This window comes from Rhipicephalus microplus, chromosome 8, assembly GCF_043290135.1.
Source record: "Rhipicephalus microplus isolate Deutch F79 chromosome 8, USDA_Rmic, whole genome shotgun sequence".
Lineage (NCBI taxonomy): Eukaryota > Metazoa > Arthropoda > Arachnida > Ixodida > Ixodidae > Rhipicephalus > Rhipicephalus microplus.
In genome coordinates, this window is record NC_134707.1 from 96,127,725 (window position 1) to 96,147,818 (window position 20,094).

The 20,094-nt window shown below is 47.8% G+C and overlaps 1 long non-coding RNA gene across 1 annotated transcript in view; it reads right to left on the minus strand.

The window, feature by feature from the left end:
- Positions 1 to 14,710, minus strand: part of LOC142769279 (uncharacterized) — a 51,985-nt gene extending 37,275 nt beyond the window's left edge. The window contains exon 1 of the long non-coding RNA XR_012885749.1: positions 14,452 to 14,710. This is a non-coding gene — a long non-coding RNA (uncharacterized LOC142769279). The remainder of the gene's footprint in view (positions 1 to 14,451) is intronic.
- Positions 14,711 to 20,094: the final 5,384 nt, after the last annotated feature.

Sequence of the window (20,094 nt, forward strand, 5' to 3'; positions counted from 1 at the left end):
AGTAGTTTTCATTTTCCTAATGTTAATGCGGAGTAGTCATTCTGGACAAATAATGAGCTGCCTTTTAGCTTTTTTACATTAGCGAAGATTTCCTGTTTTTCGTTGAAATCTTCGAGGTATATGATCACTGGGCACTTGCCTTTGTGATGTCCAAGTCGATGAATGCGACCAATGGATCTCATATCACGCCAAGTTTAACTTCAAACTCGTCTTTCACAACCTTGTCCTTAAGCGATGTTTCGGTTTCATCGGATGATTCGGGTATTCCATGAACTATCAAATTAGATCGTCTGCTTCGGTCCTCCAGATCTGTAAGTTTGTTGGCTTGAAAATTTGTGACATGCTCCACTTACTGTAGCGCTGCCTGTACTATATCAGCTTGCTCTGAAGGAACATCATAGAACATCATCATTTGTTGAACAATATAGGGTTTGTGAATAATAATGTTGCCTTTTTGCATGAATGTTGGTTTCAAACCATGCTCGAAAACTAAATCTGTGAATAAATAGCAGTCATACAGGTGATTATTCGGAAAATAGGCATTTAGAGGCACCTATAGGCATTTAGGCACGAACACATAAACACGTATATACAGGCACTATAAAACACTATAAAAGACCTTTTTAACATCCGATTTATGCTCATGTATCAAAATGGCGTGATAGGCACGCAAATAAAAAACAGGCACTTGCCTATATTCCGGTTCTTAGTAATAACGTGCTGGGGAAGAGCATTAACAGCCAAGCTGGTACGCACAGTTCTAAGCCGCTATGAACACAAATGAATCATTTGATAGAGCGGCTTAACAAAACGCTTTCAGATATGCTTTGAATGTACTATAATGTGGAGAACTAAAACTGGAATGAGATACTACCGTATATCAGTTTCGCGTGAAATATGGCAAAGCAAGACAGAGCTCATAGCCGCGAAGTAACAACTATGCACGACGTAATGCTGACGGCATGAAAACAATGGCATTCAAACAAGTGCTGATGACGCAACGCAGCTTTCGTTGGGCAGTTTGTTCTGAATAAAAAGTCACAACTTTGATGCAACGGCAAAGCAATAAACGCCATCGCAACTAATTGAAAGGTCACGCGCAAAGTGAAAGAGCAGGTAGAAATGTGCCCCGCATTTGTCACGCACAAACGACGCACGAAACGTACTCACAACTACAGATGCACATGACTAAGCGTATCAAATGTTACTTCGCTGTGTCTGAAAATCACGTGCTTTTGATTGATATGTGGGGTTCGACGTCCTAAAACCACCATATGATTATGAGATATGCCGCAGTGGAGGGCTCCGGAAATTTCTACTACCTGGGGTTCTTTAACGTGCGCCCAAATCCGAACACACGAGCCTACAACATTTCCGCCTCCATCGGAAATGCAACCTCCGCAGCCAGGATTTGATCCCGCGACCTGCGGGTTCGTAGCCGAGTACCTTAGCCACTCGACCATAGTGGTGGGGCAGCACGTGCTTTTCGCAAACGGAGACTGCAATGATTGTAGTGACCTTTGTGTGCCTGGTAACTGCAGCAGAATCGTTCCAGGTGATGCCCGACGCCAGCCAAAACGTACGACCCTCCCCTCCTCCCCAGCGCGAGATAAGGGCGGGCGAGGGAGCGTAACTCCCCTCCTCTAAGTGGGGCAAAGTATACGCGTGGGTGATTGGAGCACGTGCCACCACGCGATTTGGTGACACGCGATCATTGCGCCATCTTGCTGGTATACTGAAAAAAAAACACAATTTCTCTGACATTCCCGTCAGCAGCGGAAAGAGGTAGATATATATAGCTTGCCGTTTGAGCGAACGCAGAAGGGCGTGATCTTCGGCGGTGTAGTGGTTGACGCCTCGCGCTCACGATTGAGAGGACCCAAATTCGGTGACGCGCGCCGGAGTGTATTCGCAGTATTGTTTCTTGGACACACACACACACACACACACACACACACACACACACACACACACACACACACACACACACACACACACACATATATATATATATATCTATATATATATATATATATATATATATATATATATATATATATATATATTGTTATGGACTTTATTAGCCGGCACACAGTGAGTCTACACAATCGTGACAGTAACAGCCAAGCACGGACTTTCCGCACGAGCGGCATTCTTTTTAGGCACACCCACTAGAAAGCACTTGAAAGTACGACCCATTTCAGTGTTCGGCGGCTTATCTAAAATTACCCCGGGGTCGAAGAGGGAGCCGCCGGGCGACCTAACAGCAGCTTGTCACTACGAGCGGGTCATAGTAAGCCTTCAGGCGCTCCACGTTGACTATGTTGCGCCCGCGGCGGCGCATGTCCGAAGATTGTTCAATTGGCTCGATAAGATAGTTGACCGGAGATGTGCGCTCGATCACACGGTAAGGACCTTCATATTTCGGGAGTAGTTTGGAAGAAAGGCCAGCTACAGAGGTCGGAATCGAGAGCCATACAAGGTAACCAGGATGGAACGTGGGCTCAGAAGTGGCGGAGACATCACGAATACTCTTCTGCCACTCTTGCTCATGCGGTGTAAAAGTCTTCGCAAGCTCGCGACACTCTTCAGCAAGCCTGGCGGTCTCGGAAATAGGTGTACACTCAGACGGATCTGGCGTGTACGGGAGTATCGTGTCGATGGTGTGTGACGGGTGCCTTCCGTACAGCAAAAATAAAGGTGAATAACCAGTCGTGCTCTGAGGGGCGGTGTTGTAGGCGTAGGTGACGAAGGGCAGTATGGTATCCCAATTCGTGTGGTTGGCGGCGACGTACATCGACAGCATGTCGCCGAGGGTGCGGTTAAAGCGTTCGGTCAGGCCATTCGTCCGCGGGTGGTAAGCAGTAGTTTTGCTGTGGACAGAATGGCACTCAGTGAGAATGGCGTCGACGACTTCTGACAAGAAGACACGGCCTCGATCGCTGAGAAGCTACTGGGGTGGACCATGGTGCAGTATGAATCGATGTAGTAGGAAGGACGCAACATCACGCGCAGTAGCCGCAGAGAGAGCGGCGGTTTCGGCGTATCTCGTTAAATGATTTACGGCGACGATGGCGCAGTGGTTACCAGTGGACATCAGAGGGAGTGGTCCATACAACCCCTCAGCCTCATTTTCAGCCCACCATGCAGCCTTTCCAGCCACCGTTCCGGGCGAGACCTACCCCGGCAAACCGATGGCGCACACCCGACAACCGGCCCATCTGCTTTGCTTGCGGTTACGCCGGTCACGTAGCCCGTTATTGCTCTCGACTACAGTCGGCTCCCATTTCTTCTCCTGGTGCTGGCCACCTTAGCCGTTCGTATAACGACGAACTGCCGTCTGTGCCACTGTCGTCTCGCCCAGGTTCGTCTGCTCGAAGGTCGCCGTCTCCACGATGTCGGTCTCTGTCCCCCATGCGGCCAAGTTCTTCTGCTCATGAGCGGGAAAAATAGTCGTCGCAGTCCCAGAGGCAAGGACTGCGACGCTATCGTATTGTGAAAGCCCTCAGAGCCGCCCATCTAATGTCATTGACGTGCTTGTGGACGGTGTTCATGCATCTGCTCTTATTGACACTGGAGCTGCGGTATCAGTTATGAGCGCAAACCTTTGCCGCTTGCTTCGAAAAGTGACGACGCCGATTTCTGAACTGTCCCTTCGTACCGCTAGCTCACATTGTAATAATCCTACAGCAGGCTGCACAGCTCGCGTTGTCGTTCAGGACGTTCTGTATGTCGCCCAATTCATCATCATTCCTGCAATCTCTCATGACGTCATCCTGGGATGGCATTTTTTCACCCGCAACGACGCCGTGACTCATTGTGCCGCCGCCGAAATTGAACTCTCGCCCTTCTCGCATTTGACGCCAGAAGACTGTCCCTCGACACTGAGCAAGATTCTTGTGAAAGACGATACTATAGTGCCTCCAAGCTCGACGACAGGTGTATCAGTCTACTGCATCGGTCTTTCCGACACAATTGCACTCGTTTCGCCATCCTACCGTGCTTTCAGCAGGAAAGGATTGCTAGTACCTTTCGTGACCGTGCAAATCACTCAGCGCAACGCCGCTATTTTCGTGACCAACCCATCTCCGTACACTGTTACCTTGGTTCGAGGGGAATGTCTCGGCAGAGTGGAACCAGTTGACGACGCACAAGTCCTGGTTGTACCCGAAGACTCGCGTTGTCCCGATTCGCGTACCATCAGTGCTGTTTGTACTTCTGGCCCATCATCTCCTGATGTATTTGGCCCATACATTGATGACACCCTAACGTCAGTACAGCGTTCCCAGCTTCTAGGCATGTTGCAAGAATACCGTTATTCTTTCGATGTCGGGCGAAGTTTTCTCGGTCGCGCGTCAACTGTTACGCATCGTATCGACACTGGCGCTCATCCACCATTACGGCAATGTCCATACCGCGTGTCGCCTGCTGAACGCAGGGAAATTACAGAGCAGGTGGACGATATACTCCGACGCGACGTCATTAGGCCCTCGGACAGTCCATGGGCGTCTCCTGTTGTTCTTGTTGCGAAAGAAGATGGTTCTGTGCGATTGTGTGTGGACTACAGACGGCTCATTAAGATCACTCGCAAGGATGTCTACCCACTGCCGCGCAGCGGCGACGCAATTTACAGCCTTCACGGAGCCCAATTTTTTTCTTCTCTCGATCTGCGCTCGGGGTACTGGCAAGTACCCCCGGCTGATGACGCTCCACCGAAGACTGCCTTCATCACACCCGACGGCTTGTACGAATTCAACGTCATACCGTTTGGTCTGTGTAATGCACCTGCGACATTTGAGCGCATGATGGACACCGTTCTGCGCAACTTGAATTGGCACACGTGCTTGTGTTACCTCGATGACGTTCTTGTCTTCGCTCCAGATTTCTCCACCTATCTCCAACGCCTAAAAGAAGTTTTCGCACGTGTGAGCAAAGCCGGCTTGCAACTAAATCTAAAGAAGTGCCGCTTTGCAGCACGCCAATTCACGATCCTATGGTACGTCGTGTCCAAGGACGGCATTCTTCCCGACCCAGCCAAGCTTCGGGCCATGGCCGAATTCCCAAAACCTGCGTCCGTCAAAGAACAGCGTAACTTCGTGGGCCTGTGCTCATACTTCCGACGCTTCATACGAAATTTCGCCACGATTATATCACCGCTCACGAAGCTCCTTGGAAGTAACGGGTCCCTCAATTCGTGGTCGCCAGAGTGCGACAATGCGTTCGTGGAGCTCCGCCATTTGTTGACGTCTCCTCCCATTCTCCGCCACTACGACCCTACGGCCCCAACAGAGGTGAACACGGACGCTAGTGGTGTAGGCCTCGGTGCTGTCCTGGCGCAGCGCAAACCCGGATTCCCTGATTATGTTGTGGCATATGCAAGCCGTACGCTCACGAGAGCCGAGACAAACTACACCGTCACGGAAAAAGAGTGCCTGGCGATCGTCTGGGCTTTTACAAAGTTTCGACCTTATTTGTATGGTCGCCCATTCGATGTCGTCACCGACCATCATGCACTATGCTGGCTGTCATCATTGAAGGATTCTTCAGGCCGCCTCGCCCGTTGTGCTCTTCGCTTACAAGACTACGACATCCGCGTGCTCTACCGCAACGGACGCCAGCTTGCTGACGCCGACGCCCTCTCACGCTCCCCTCTGCCTGAAGCTGACGTGCTCTACTCAGTATCCTCGGTTGCTGTTTCTGCCATTGATGTTGACATAATCGCTACCGAACAGCGAAAGGATAATTGGATAGCCCAATCGATCGACTTGCTCTCTGATTCGTCCGCAACGCCATCCACGCGTGCATTGCGTCATCGAGCTCAACATTTCGCCATTCGTGACGGCCTCCTACACCGACGATATTACGACGCCGATGGCCGGCAGTGGCTACTCGTGATACCCCCACCTCCACCAATTTTTATGGTGTTTATTAGCCGGCACACAGCCAGTCTACACAATGGCGACAGTAACAGCCAAGCATGGACTCTCGGCGCGAGCGGCGTTCTTTTTGGGCAGACCCACGAAAAAGCACTTGAGAATTCGACCCATTTCAGTGTTCAGCGGCTTCTACACAATATATATATATATATATATATATATATATATATATATATATATATATATATATATTATGAAGTCTTGGTTTGGAAGACTTTTATTAGGCCCGAGGAACCGGCAGCCGACAGCGGAGATGCACGAACCAAGATGATGATGATACATCACAACGATGAGGATGCATGAGCAATACACGATAATGATGATAATGTACAGATGAAGAGGATTGGTATACTAAATGCCCACACTGATTCCTCCCTCGTGAAAGCGGCCAGCCTGGCCGCGGCAAGTCAAGGGGACAAAGAACGTCGCATGAAGGGCTTCATACGGGAGACATGGACGACTTCAGTAGTTTGATAACGGCGATCTGCTGGGGCTACAAGTGGCGTCACGCGATAATTTACTGGTGAAGTTTCTGCAAGAACTGTGTACGGCCCGATAAATCGTGGCTGGAACTTGTCGCACAAACCAGGTGTGCGAATAGGCGTCAAAAGGAGCACTTCGTCTCCAGGTTGAAAGGATACAGCACGATGCGATCATCATAAACCAGCTTTTTGTCTTGCTGTCGGGCTTCAGTGTTTATACGAGCACGTTGGCGGCTCTCTGTGAGCCGCAAAACGTATTCCTCTGAAGAGGATGGAGATGAATCCGCATGGCAGGTAAAGAAAGAGACGTCCAGCAAAGAAGTAGGGGAGCGTCCATAAACTAGGTAAAATGGTGAGTAGCCAGTTGTCCGCTGAATAGCCGTATTGTAGGTGAAAGTGACGAATGGAAGAACTACATCCCAGTTCTTGTGGTCTGGTTGAATGTAGGCGGCGATCATGACAGCAAGAGTGCGGTGGAATCGCTCAGTGAGGCCGTTAGTTCGGGGTTGATAACTAGAAGCAGTCTTGTGAGTTGTGCCAGAGGCGCGAAGAAGTTCGTTCGCTAGTTATGAAAGGAAGGCCCTTCCACGGTCACTGAGCAATACACGTGGAGCACCATGACGCACTATAATGGCTCGGAGGATGAAGTCGGCAATTTCAGAAGCTGAACCAGTAGTGACAGATGCCGTCTCGGCGTAGCGCGTCAAATGGTCAACGGCTGTTACTATCCATCGGTTTCCAGCAGCGCTGACTGGAAGGGAGCCATAAAGATCGATGCCTACAACTTCGAATGGTGTGGCTGGGCATGGAAGAAGCTGTAGTGTACCGGCTGGAGCAGATGTGGGTAGTTTTCTACATTGGCAGGTAGTGCAGGACGCAACGTACTGAGCTACACTAGTGGTAATACCTGGCCAATAAAACCGACTTCGAAGGCGATCGTAGGTTTTGTGGTAACCAAGGTGACCAGCCGTCGGATGGTCATGAAGTGCTCTGACGACTTCGGACCGAAGCGATCGGGGTAGAACGGGAACCCAGCCCTGACCGTCAGGATGGTAAATTTTGCGGTACAGCACCGAGTTGTCCAGCTTAAACAGCGAGAGTTGGCGACGGAGCCTCGCATTAGGTGGACGGGAACTGCCAGTGAGGTAGCCTATAATACGTCGACAGTATGGGTCAGCCAGCTGTCGAGCAGAGAAATCGTGCGGGTCATCCGAAGGCAGCTGGTCCGTAGAGGCGAGAGAGGAAACCGTCGTAGACGTGGACTCCGAGGGCGCGTTGTGCAAATTGATTCCGGAAACCCCGAGTGGAGTTGCTGGTAGTGGGCAGCGAGAAAGAGCGTCGGCGTCACTATGCTTCCTGCCACACTTGTATACGATGGCAAAATCATACTCTTGTAGGCGTAGAATCTAGCGGCCGAGGCGTCCCGACAAGTTCTTGAGTGTCGAAAGCCAACATAAAGCGTGGTGGTTGGTCACAATGGTGAAATGGCGGCCGTGAAGATAGGGACGAAATTTCTGCACTGACCGAACGACGGCGAGGCACTCCTTCTTGGTGATCGTGTAGTTACTTTCGGCTGCGGAGAGGACGCGGCTGGCGTACGCAACGACTCGCTCTCGCGAAGAGTTGTCGCGCTGGAGGAGGACGGCTCCTAAACTGTGGCCGCTAGCGTCTGTATGGAGGAAGGTCGGTGCACCATCGTGAAAATGAGAAAGAACAGGATCGGTCGTGAGGGCACGCTTCAACCTGTCGAAAGCCGATTCACATTCCTGAGACCACTGAAAGGGCGTACCAGAAGCAAGTAGCTTATGGAGTGGTGCGGCTATGGAGGCAAAGTTTTGTATGAATCGCCGAAAGTAAGAGGCGAGACCAAGGAAACTTCGCAAATCTTTCGACTTCTCAGGGCGAGGGAAGCGAAGCACCGCAGCAGTTTTCTCAGGGTCTGGACGAATTCCGTACTTGCTCAAAACATGACCGAGGACCTTGATAGATCGGCCGGCGAAATGGCACTTCTTGGTGTTAAGTTGAAGACCAGCTCCCACAAGGCAAGTCAGGATCTCGTCCAAGCGTTGCAGATGTTGAGGAAACGTCGATGAAAAGACAACAATGTCATCGAGGTAACATAGGCAAGTCTTCCATTTCAGGCCACGCAGCACGGTGTCAATCAAGCGCTCAAAAGTTGCGGGCGCATTGCATAGACCAAACGGCATAACATTGAATTCGTATAGGCCGTCCGGGGTTGCAAACGCCGTTTTTTCTTTGTCATCTTCGTGCATGGGGATTTGCCAATAGCCGGAACGCAAGTCGAGGGTTGAAAAGAATTCTGCACCTTGTAAGGAATCGAGGGCGTCGTCGATACGTGGCATGGGGTATACGTCCTTCCTAGTGATCCTATTGAGTGCTCGGTAATCAACGCAAAATCGTACGGAACCGTCTTTTTTACGCACCAGAACCACTGGAGACGACCAAGGACTGGTTGAGGGTCGGATTATTTCCCGTTGCAGCATATCGTTTACGTTTTCCTGAATGAATTTCCGTTCGGCTAGGGAGACGCGGTACGGACGACGATGCACAATGGATGTTCCGTCGGTCTGAATACGATGTGCTGTAGCAGTTGTCTGACCCAGGCTGGATGAATGAACGTCAAAAGAGTTTGCATGCTTTTGCAACAAATCAAGCAGCTGCTGCTTCTGTGAGTCTGTCAAGTCCTTGTTGATGGCTGCTGTAAAGGCCGAGGAAGCAGCATGATCTCCAGGATGGCCTTTAGGGGAGGCAGGGGTAAGAGGCACGATGCACACAGGCTCAATATCGGCAACACAGGCGACAGTAGTGCCCCGCGGCAGTAAAATTTTATCTGGTGTGGTGTTCGTAGCAGCGAGGACAGCTGATCCATTGTTGAAGCGAGCCACACCTGATGCGAGAGCTATGCCTTTATTAAGGCAACGGGGTGATGGAGTGACCAAAATGTCACCCGAGTCAACGTCGTTGGACGAAACAGTGACTAATTGATGTTCATTTGGGGGTAACTCGATGTCTACAGCAGCGACGAGTCGAAGTGGCCTGTAGGTTTCGTCACTAAGCAAGTGGTCTGTGTCAGTAAGATGGACGACACGTTGTGCACAACAAATAGCCGCGGAAGCAGATGAAAGAAAGTCCCAGCCTAAAATGAGTTCGTGGGAGCACGGGGATAGCACAGCGAATTGTATATGACGAAGAATGTCGTCGATGAGCACACGGGCAGTACAGAGACCGGAAGGGCGAATCATTGTTCCCTGGGCTGTAAACAGTATCGGTCCATTATAAGGCGTCGTGACTTTTCGAAGACGGGCACACAAATCAGCACGAATAATAGAAAACCCAGCCCCAGTGTGTACCAAAGCATCAACGTCCACTCCCTCAACTGAGACTGCAATCATATTGTAAGGGCGCGCTGGAGGAATTGGAGTACTGTGTTGAAATGCAGTTTGTCCTCCAAAAACTGCATCGCTTAGTTTTCCGGACGCCGATCAGAGGCGAGGGAAGCAGGCTGAAGAGGAGAAGAGGAGCGACGGTAGGGCGATGGTGAACGGCGTCTGGTTGATCGATGACTACTGCGTAGTTCACCGGATGCTGGCAGAGATGGAGACCGACGCGGCGGTGACGAATAACGACGGCCCTGGTACAAGGCTCCTGCGGTGTAGTCTCGTTCGCGTATGTCGTATCCTCGGCGCTCATCTTGCTGGCGCTTGCGGCCAAAGCGTGAAATGTGACCACGAATGCCGCAATAATAGCACGTAGGGCGAGTCGATCGATAAGGAGGGTAGGCGCTTGTGTTAGACGCACCGGGAGAGAGAGCAGTGAGAGGGACAGATGATGGCTCAGGCGGTGGTGATGGAAAGCTCGTGGGAAAGCTTCTGGGAGGTGCGGCAGCAACCGACGCGTACGTTGGTGGCGGCGACGTCGAGCTGACGGTGCCTGATGGTGCGGCGACGGCATGCGAGAACGATGGGAGAGTACGAGCGACAGTGGGCTGCAGGTGGGCTATGTGGGTCATGGACGTGAGCTCCTCCCTGATGACATCCCGCAATGACCTTGAAGAAGACTGAATCGGACACACTGAAGGTAGTGTGAATCCCATTGATTCATATTCTTCGCGTATAATCACCCTTATTGTGTCTCGTAGGTTTGGATCCGCCGTAATACGGGCTGCGTCACTGTCCGGTTGTAGGCGCATAGACTCGAGTTCTTCGAGGCGCTGACAGGTTGTCGCAACGTCAGCAACAGTAGCTGGATTCTGGATTGCAAGGGCATTGAATACGACGGGTGCAATCCGCTTAAGAAGCTGGCGTACCTTGTCTGACTCTGCCATTGCGGTTTCAACTCGGCGGCAAAGTGAAAGGACATCCTCGTTGTAGGATGTATACGACTCCCCGATGTGCTGTTTCCGAGCCGCGAGAGCTTTCTTTGCGAGAGCCGAACGAACAGTCGGTGTACCAAAGACTTGGCGAAGCTGATCTTTGAAGGCTGACCAGTCGGGAATGTCGATGAAGTGGTTGAGGAACCACGTCTTCGCGACACCCGTGAGCTAGAATGACACGTAAGCGAGTTTGTAGGTGTTATCCCACCGGTTAGCAGCGCCGACACGTTCGAAATCGTCCAGCTATTCCTCCACATCTTCCCCGCGCATACCGGCGAAGGGATGGGGCTCACGCTGGAGGCTGTTAATGACGTGGAAAGGCGCGGCACGCGGTGGCGGAGTGGGAACGGTTGCAGCACCGACCTCTTCTTGGTGCGACATATTTCTGGACACCTGGCCCAAGCGGCGACCTGAACGTGTAGCTCCAGGGGGTAGAGTGGTCGAGAGGATGACGAGGGATCTAACAGCACGCTCCACCACGTATGAAGTCTTGGTTTGGAAGACCTTTATTAGGCCCGAGGAACCGGCAGCCGACAGCGGAGATGCACGAACCAAGATGATGATGATAAGTGACAACGATGAGGATGCATGAGCAATACATGATAATGATGATAATGTACAGATGAAGAGGATTGGTGTACTAAATGCCCACAATATATATATATATATATGTATATCTACTTTCATTGATAATAGGGGTGATGCTTTCTTTTCGTTCGCCGAACTATGTTATTACGTTTTAAATGAATAAGGTCGTGTGCTCCTGCTGCATACTCGCTTGTTCGAGTTTGCAGTAGTTGCTATTCAAAGCAGATGCATGCACACACACACACACACACACACACACACACACACACACACACACACACACACATATATATATATATATATATATATATATATATATATATATATATACACTGACGAAGGCTGGCCCACCAGCCGAAACGTATGTGAATAATAAAAGTGTTTCCTCGTTAGTCGTGCTTTTTCGCTTCCGTTTCTACTACGGAGCCAGTGCGCTTTCTTCCTCGAAACACACACACACACATATATATATATATATATATATATATATATATGTGTGTGTGTGTGTGTGTGTGTGTGGTGCGTGTGTCTGTGTGTATATTTATTTATTTATATATGTGTGTATATATACAACACGCGCGCGTGCGAAGGTCACGCTTACGCAGCATAGGGTTCTGTATGTGCATTCGTATACGTATAATGTCCATGCATTGGTAGCGTGCGTGCATGCATCTGCTTTGAATAGCAACTACTGCAAACTCGAACAAGCGAGTATGCAGGAGCACACGACCTTATTCATTTGAAACGTAATAACATAGATTGGTGAACGAAAAGAAAGCATCACCCCTATTATCAATGTAACTACAGTTTGACTTATCTAAAGAAACTGGCTCAGGCATAGCTTCGTTCTGTAACGATGTAAACAGCAAGTGTATTCTGCTTTTTAGGGGGAAAACCTATTCAATGGGACACATGCAATCGGCAGCACGACTCGCAGCGGAGTTACCCCTGAAACTATCAAGCCCTGCCTGTAGCAGTGTATAGCAACGCAACACAAAAGTGCTAGCACCCTCCGGAGAAGCCCGCTACACAAGAGCTGTTGCCTTCTTCAACCTCGGGCTTGCTAGACAGGTTAACTTCAAGTGGATCTGGTGGAGTTTGCTGAAGAGGCTCGATGTTTGCGCCCACAGCACAGCTATTTCCGCTGTTTGGCCAGTAAAACTGTTTATGCCAGTGAGAATGAGGCGGTTTGTAGCCAGCGCCTTTTCTATCAAGAAGCTTCAATACAGAGCCGAGTGAAATTGCCTCGTTGGTCCTGTTAATCGCAGCCATGTTTATAAAAAATGCGAAGCAATTTTAGCGAACTTTGGCGTTTTTTATCTATCTATCTATCTATCTATCTATCTATCTATCTATCTATTTATCTATCTATCTATCTATCTATCTATCTATCTATCCGCTTACGTTTGGGTGCCCTCGTAGTCACCCCCTAACTTGGCGTTAATCAAAATTAGCATGGGAATGTAAGATGGTTTGACGAATAAGACGCGCTGGTTAAGACATAAATTATGTCACAATCCTGCCACGTACATTATCAAACACTTCGCGCCAGCCAGTAGCACATAGCCATCGGCGGGTATGTGCCGCTGAAATGCGGGTATATGCCAGAGGTGATTCACACTTGGTATCCACTACAGGAACGACGAAAACACACATGCGCAATTTTAGCATGTGAGTGTTAAGAAATACCTGACATCAGTTGCGTCTACCCAACGAAGGCGAAGAGTAAATTTTAGGGTCCTAGCTGCAATCAAACCCTAGAATTCTACGTGGCGACAAAGCATTTTACCCAGGTCTCAGAACTACCTTTCAAATAGACGCTAACCTTCGTGAAACGTCAGTAGTGGGTGCAGTGCTGCCTGACCAATTTTATAAATATTACATTTGCACTCTTTTGATACAGCCATCGCGTTGGGTTAACGTAAATTGTGGTTAGTTGCCATGCGCTGAAGTTGGTTTATGTGGCAGTGTCCAGGGCCAGCATCTTTGCAAGCATCAGCGCTTTATATCAACTTCTGGTGTTGCTACTATGCATGTTCCAGTTGGCATCGTTGCGCAAGTGCAAGCAACTGGTTATATAAACATCTGAAACTTCAGAGCATATGTCTGTGTTTGAAAATTTGTACATAAATGTAGCGTCATTTCATGATGTTTCGCTTCAATAAAAATTGCAACACGGTCCCCTTCCCTCCGTATGCTTCGCATAACTTTGATTTCCAGGCTCGTGGGATCTGCCAAATTTTTTTCAACCAGTGTCGCCAGTGCATGAAGTGCTTTCTGGACTTGCGAATAATTCGCCTCGGAGTTCCTACCTGCCCGACTTACGCTGCGAAATAAGCGGCGGGAGTGACATTGACTTTCTCCGCACACTCCCAAAGTATGTGTCGCAGTGTGACCCTTTCCCCGTACGATTTGCACGCGTCCATCAGGTATAGGCTTGAATAACACAGGCGTGCAATCACCAGGCTGGGGTACATAATTTTATGCAATAAAATCTTAGGTACGGCGTTTATGTTGTTTTATTTGTTGTGTGTTTGAAGGTATTTGTGCCTGTTTAGTCTGTATTGTTGTGCGATGTCGTTCAATGTGGTCGGGAGATCACCCCACGACGATTCCGCTTACTGTTGTGTTATAATGTTAATTTGTACTCTATTACAAAAGACAGTTACAGCACGAAAAAATAAACGATGGTAAAAGCGATGGCGCAAGGACAAGCAGTGCGTATATGTCCCCACATATCGTCTGTCGTTGACTACTTTGCACTCACAACAGCCTCCTAAGATTATGTTGAATCGTCTCCGTTCCTGAGCACATGAATTGTCAGCTTTGAAATGACTTCACAAATTACTAGAGTTTTGCTCTGATCTATTATTCGTATTCTAGCAAAAAATGTGTAACGTATTTAGGCGGACATGCACTCGCACTCGCACTGGATGCTCTAAAATACGTATTCTACATGAGAACGAAATTCGGTACATATTGTCAACGTTTGTCGAACTCACTCGCCAAACTTTGCAATATGAGGCAAAATGAATTATTAGGTAATACTCACTTTTATGATATCGAGTTCTTCATCAAAGTTTGAATCGCTTTGTATATCATTTCCTACACTTCGTAAGAACAGGTTATGGAATGAGAACAAAATAAGTCCAACTGAATGCGCCCTATTTCCTAGCATCTTTAGAAGTGGCATTCCGTATGTTGCTAAAGCCATAAATATGTTCTTGCTACTAAACGGACTGATCTCTAGTCAGTAAACTGACCCTTCTTATAGAATAGAATACACGTGAACACGATGTCACTTTATGGAAAATAGCGAATAATGAATCCACAGAAGGGTGTAATGAACTTCATTGTAATCAAGAGTTCATTCGAACGTAATTGTTAAAGGTTATTGCCTGACGCAAAATCAATAGCATCCGTTTAAAAAATTCTTGTTTCTTTAGAGTCGCTGTCTTTTTCGTACAGAAACGTGCTTGTTTTGCATTCAACACTGAATCCAAAATGTTTCGTTATTGTTTTGCCTTGTATTTGTGTGTGGGTGTTGGAAACTGGCAAAATACGTTGCTAAACTCAAGGAAGAAATGAAGGCAGAGCTGCTAATGATAAAACAAGAGATGAAACAAGAGATCAAACTTTTGCGTGATACCCTTGAAAGAGATATACAGAACGAAATTTGTTTGCTAACAAATGAACAGCGTCAATTGATGGAAAGCATTGTCTTTGCCTTCACTTCACTTCTGCTGCACAAGAACAAACTAGACGATGTGATAAAAAAAACACGGATCTTGAAAGCGAAAATACTTCTCTTCGTGCTGAGTCTAAATGACTTGACAGCAAGGGCAGGAATATTGAAGCAAGGTTTGTTATTACTGAGCAATACTCGAGGAAAGAAAACTTCAAAATACAAGGTTTACTGAAACGAGACATTGAATTTGTTATTAACATTGTCTCTATAATTGGCAGTGCCATAAGTGAACACATCACTGCAGGTGATACTGAGGTCTGTCATCGGGTGCCGAGCCGAGATAGCAGGAGATGTAATATCATGGTCCAGTTAAGGTCTCGTGCAAAGCGAGATAGCGTTACAAGGAAAGCAAAACGAGCTCGACCGACTAACAAATATGTCGGACCGACCAGTGAAAATTCCATCTATGTGAATGAACATCTTCGCCAAGCCTTGCAGAAACTTCTAGCTCTTGCTGTGATGAATAGGTATGAATAAAGGTGAAAATCCGTATGGTCATTTACCGGGAAAATCTACGTGGAGCAATCTGATATTACATACACCGTGCATGTTGTGAATGAGTATGACATCGATAAGTTTTTCTCCGGGTCGTTATATGCAACTGTGCAGAGGCAAGTGACAAGCTAGACTGAGCACTGAACCGTATTATCAAAAATAAATAATGACTGTGCATGCAAAAGGTTAGTGTCACCTTCTGCCATTAAGTCTGATTACCCAACTTGCCAATCAGTTTTGCCTATTAGTACTCGCTCTGCAGGGAATGAAGAGGAGGACATTTTGCCTTTTCTGGAGTAACTATCATTTAAATTGGCTGATCCCATGCCTTCTAAAACATGGTATACGAATAGCAGTAGCAAGTTGAAACTGCCTCTATATAAGAGTTTCTTTTCCAATCGATTGGATAAACGTGGAGCGGGTGTTGCACTTCTTGGGACTGCAGAGAAATAACGACAATTGGTGCATGAACACTGTGGGCCTACAGAAGATTTTGAAAAGCTCGACGTCTTGGATCGAAAAAAAATATTCGCTGTTGTTAGTAGACCACCGAGGGGGAATAGTAGACTTTCTAGATTTTTATCAAAGTTTTCTGGAATTTGTTTGCAAAAATAGCTTGCACTTCGCATGTAACACTTGGCAAAAATAGCTTTCACTTGGCTCAATTAATACAAAGTTATCTCTCGTCTAGACAACATTATACCGTTGTAAATAATACACACTCTCAAGTTGAACACATTAAGTATGGTGTTCACCAGGGATCAATTCTTGGACCAATCCTATTCCTGCTGTTGATTAATAATATCGTAAATATCGATGAACACAAGAAGTTAATATCCTATGCTGATGACACAAATGTATTTTTCGCAGGTTCAAACGTATGTGAATTATACAAAGAAGCTAACGTTTGGTTGGAGAAACTAAATTCATGGTTAAATGCAAATAAACTTCAATTGACTATCGCTAAAACAATGTACATGTTTTTCAAGCCATTGAAACAATCGAACCTGTTGGTTCGATTGTTTCAAAATAAATGAGTAGCAGTTTGGTGGAAGTAGTGGCTAAGTGGTTGCGTTGTGAGCCTGAAAGACTTGGCAGACGTGTGTTTGTTTCCAACCGCAGCAGTCGCATTCCGATAGAGGTGAAATGCTACAGTTGCCTTCCGCAAAAGGTGAAATGCTCCAAATGTCGCCTTCTTCGGAATGCAACTGCGGCCGCACGCATCGAGCACGCGTATTCCAAGCCATGCAGCCGAGCACCGCGGCCTATAGGGATACCTGTGTACTCAGCAATGCTAGAACGTGTCAAAGAACTGCAAATTATTGAACTCAACCAAGCCCTCAGCGCTGCAGGGTATCTTGTAGTCATAATCACCTTGGGACGTCAAGCACCGTAAGACAATGCGCTGTTGCTGAGTAGCAAGAATTTTTTTTTGAAGAGCAACATCTGGAAATATGAGCGCAAAGTGCACGTGCCCTCAGAAAAATACGGCCTGAGAAGCAGAATGCAAAATATCTGTGAACATCTTTAGTTTTCGCGACAATAGGTATTTACCCCAAGCTTGTTTACTGAACGAATGTGTGACCAAAATTTATGTAATGTTAGTCCACAGTTTTCTAGAGGTTGCGACGGGGAAAAAGCAAAGAACTCTTGTTCAAACCCGATTTTCATAAATATTGGTGGTGGTGCTTCAGAATAGGGCTTGAAGTGCTTCAATATAGGTGAAGTCTACAGCTGCTTGGGCAACCCCACTGAGTGAAATATTTTTCTGAAGCAACAAATGTGGACAGTGTGGCACTTTCTGTAGAAAATACCGATTGACACTTTTTTATACCACCCACAATATTAACTGTGGTGCCAGTCTTTTCTGCACAGTCGATGCACACAATGTCAAATGAAACAACAAAAAATTACCTGGCTAGACACATAAATTTGAGGCCACGATCAGTCTTCTCGCAACACTTTTTACAGTAAATAATTATCACATTACAGCAGCAGACATGCTATTATTCACCTACGCACCTACAGCGCAGATTCAAAAGTGTGATGGAAGTAGGGCGATGTCTTTGTCTTACATTTTTCTCATGTTTCTGTGCAAACGAAAAAGGGCTTCCTTAACCTCGAATGTATATTTCGATGATCGAAGTACCCAGTGGATGCCGTGGTTCACGATGTACTGATTACACAGCGTTGGAGTACAGGTGTCGGGCCAACTGAGCTTTCGGTTGAGTGATATCGCACACATGTGAAGGACGCCAGCTGCACGCATAACGCCACTCATCAAACGTTACTACAAACGTAGAGTGCCTGAACGCGTTTTTTTAACGATAGGTGCTTAACAGTGAGGTTCGGTGATCTAACCACTACACTGTAGTATTTTACAATGATGCCATTTGTGTCGCGTTTATTCAAATTCCCCGCGTTTTTATCCCAACAGAACAGTCGACTTTTCCGAATAGCGAAAAGCAATATTACCGAAAGTGTAGACATTGGTTAAGGCCAAATTATTGTAACTCCATGCGTTTTTTCATGTGAAATATTCTGATGCAAATAAATATAGACATGTAGGCAGAGTCAGTTAGCGCGTAATTATTACTAATTTAACACCACCTAAACTATTTCAAAAGCAATTGTTTTATTTGATAATACCGCAGAATATTACTAATAATGGAGAAGATAAAGCTTGAGACTGCACCAGGCCGGGTATATAAAAAATTGCCCCCACCTCCCCAAGAGGCATAGTGAAGAAATGCTAATGCATTCATTGCGCCGATAGTACGCGGCCCAGTAATTTTAGTGTTGTAAATTATGAGGAGACTAGGATTTGTACCGGAACTATTTATTTACATAATCATCAACCAGCCAACGGTCGAAAGTGAGGCGCACGCTTCACTTCGTTTATATATACGTATGAGCGAAAGGACGGCAGGGTGGTGTGCAGGAAGATTGATTGATATGTGGGGTTTAACGTCCCAAAACCACTATATGATTATGAGAGACGCCGTAGTGGAGGGCTCCGGAAATTTAGACCACCTGGGGTTCTTTAACGTGCACCCAAATCTGAGCACACGGGCCTACAACATTTCCACCTCCATCGGAAATGCAGCCGCCGCAGCCGGAATTCGAACCCGCGCCCTGCGGGTCAGCAGCCGAGTACCTTAGCCACTAGACCACCACGGCGGGGCGGTGTGCAGGAAGGAGAGATAGTGAACGACGAGAAAAGGAGCGGCGAAGCACTGCACCAGTCGATGTACCTGGCGGCCATAATGTCAGCGTCTTATCAACACAAACGATGGCAGGCGGAGAGAGAGAAATATTTAGCAGCACACGCTGAATAATATATTATTAAATATTAAATAGTACGGCGAAGGCGTGTCACGTTAAAGTAAAAGAGACGGGGACTCCGGTTGCTAGGGGCGAAGATAAGCGTGCGCGCCCACAGCGGTTGCGTTGCTGACAGCTGCCGACGCCGAGCGTGGCATGGTGGTGGCTGCGGTTGCTGGAAGCGCGTGCACCAGCAGGTGTTCCTATGGGAGAGGGCGGTGGACGGATGCCGATGGACACCTGACATAGCGCGACTAAGAAAATGCAATCACCGCATATGCACGGAGTGAATCACGATGAGTGAGAAGAAGCGTACGTTCTTCCGACTGTACGTCTGCCTATACGTCTGTCTGAATGTATGTCTGGTTTTCCGTCTGTCTGTCTGTCTATTTGTCCGTCCGTTCGTTCACCCATGCATTCATTCGCGCCTCCGCCAGTCCATTCGTCCATCCGCCTATCCATCTTTTTTCGTGCTGCCATCCACGCTTCCTTCCATCCATCCATCCATGCGCCCATATGTCTGTCTGTCTGTCTGTCTGATAATGGTAGTTATGTCTGACGCAGGACAAGGTTAGACTAAAAGGAGCTTCGCCCCTAAAACATTGCAACATCTCCTAATAAATAGAACCATGTGTGTATGCGAACCATTGGGGAGGTGGTTCCCTACATTTCGCGGCCTCTTGGCGCTTTAGCCCTCACTCCATTTGTATAATTTTAACCCCAGGCCGCGATGGGTGCGGTGATGGCGTAGTGGTTAGAGCATCCGCCTCGCATGCAAGAGATCCGTGGTTCAAATCCCGGTGCCGCGCAGTTCACAACTGGATAAAAAAAAATCCGCGTGTTGATGGAACTGCATTAAGAGGCCTGGGGTGCGGCCTCACCGGTAACCACCTCCGGGAACGCACTCCCTCACCAGAGAAGGATTGGCCACCCTGGTGCAGCATCTGGCCACTACCTCCCACATGCATACGTCAAATAACTCACGGCCCTCAGTACCCAGCAGCTGCGAAGCAACTGACCACGGCGTCGGTCAGATCTGCAACGCAGCAGCGGGTGCTAAGAATCTGTAGATCCGGACAGGCCGCCATTGGAACCTGAACTTGGCAACGTTAACGCTAGAACCTTATC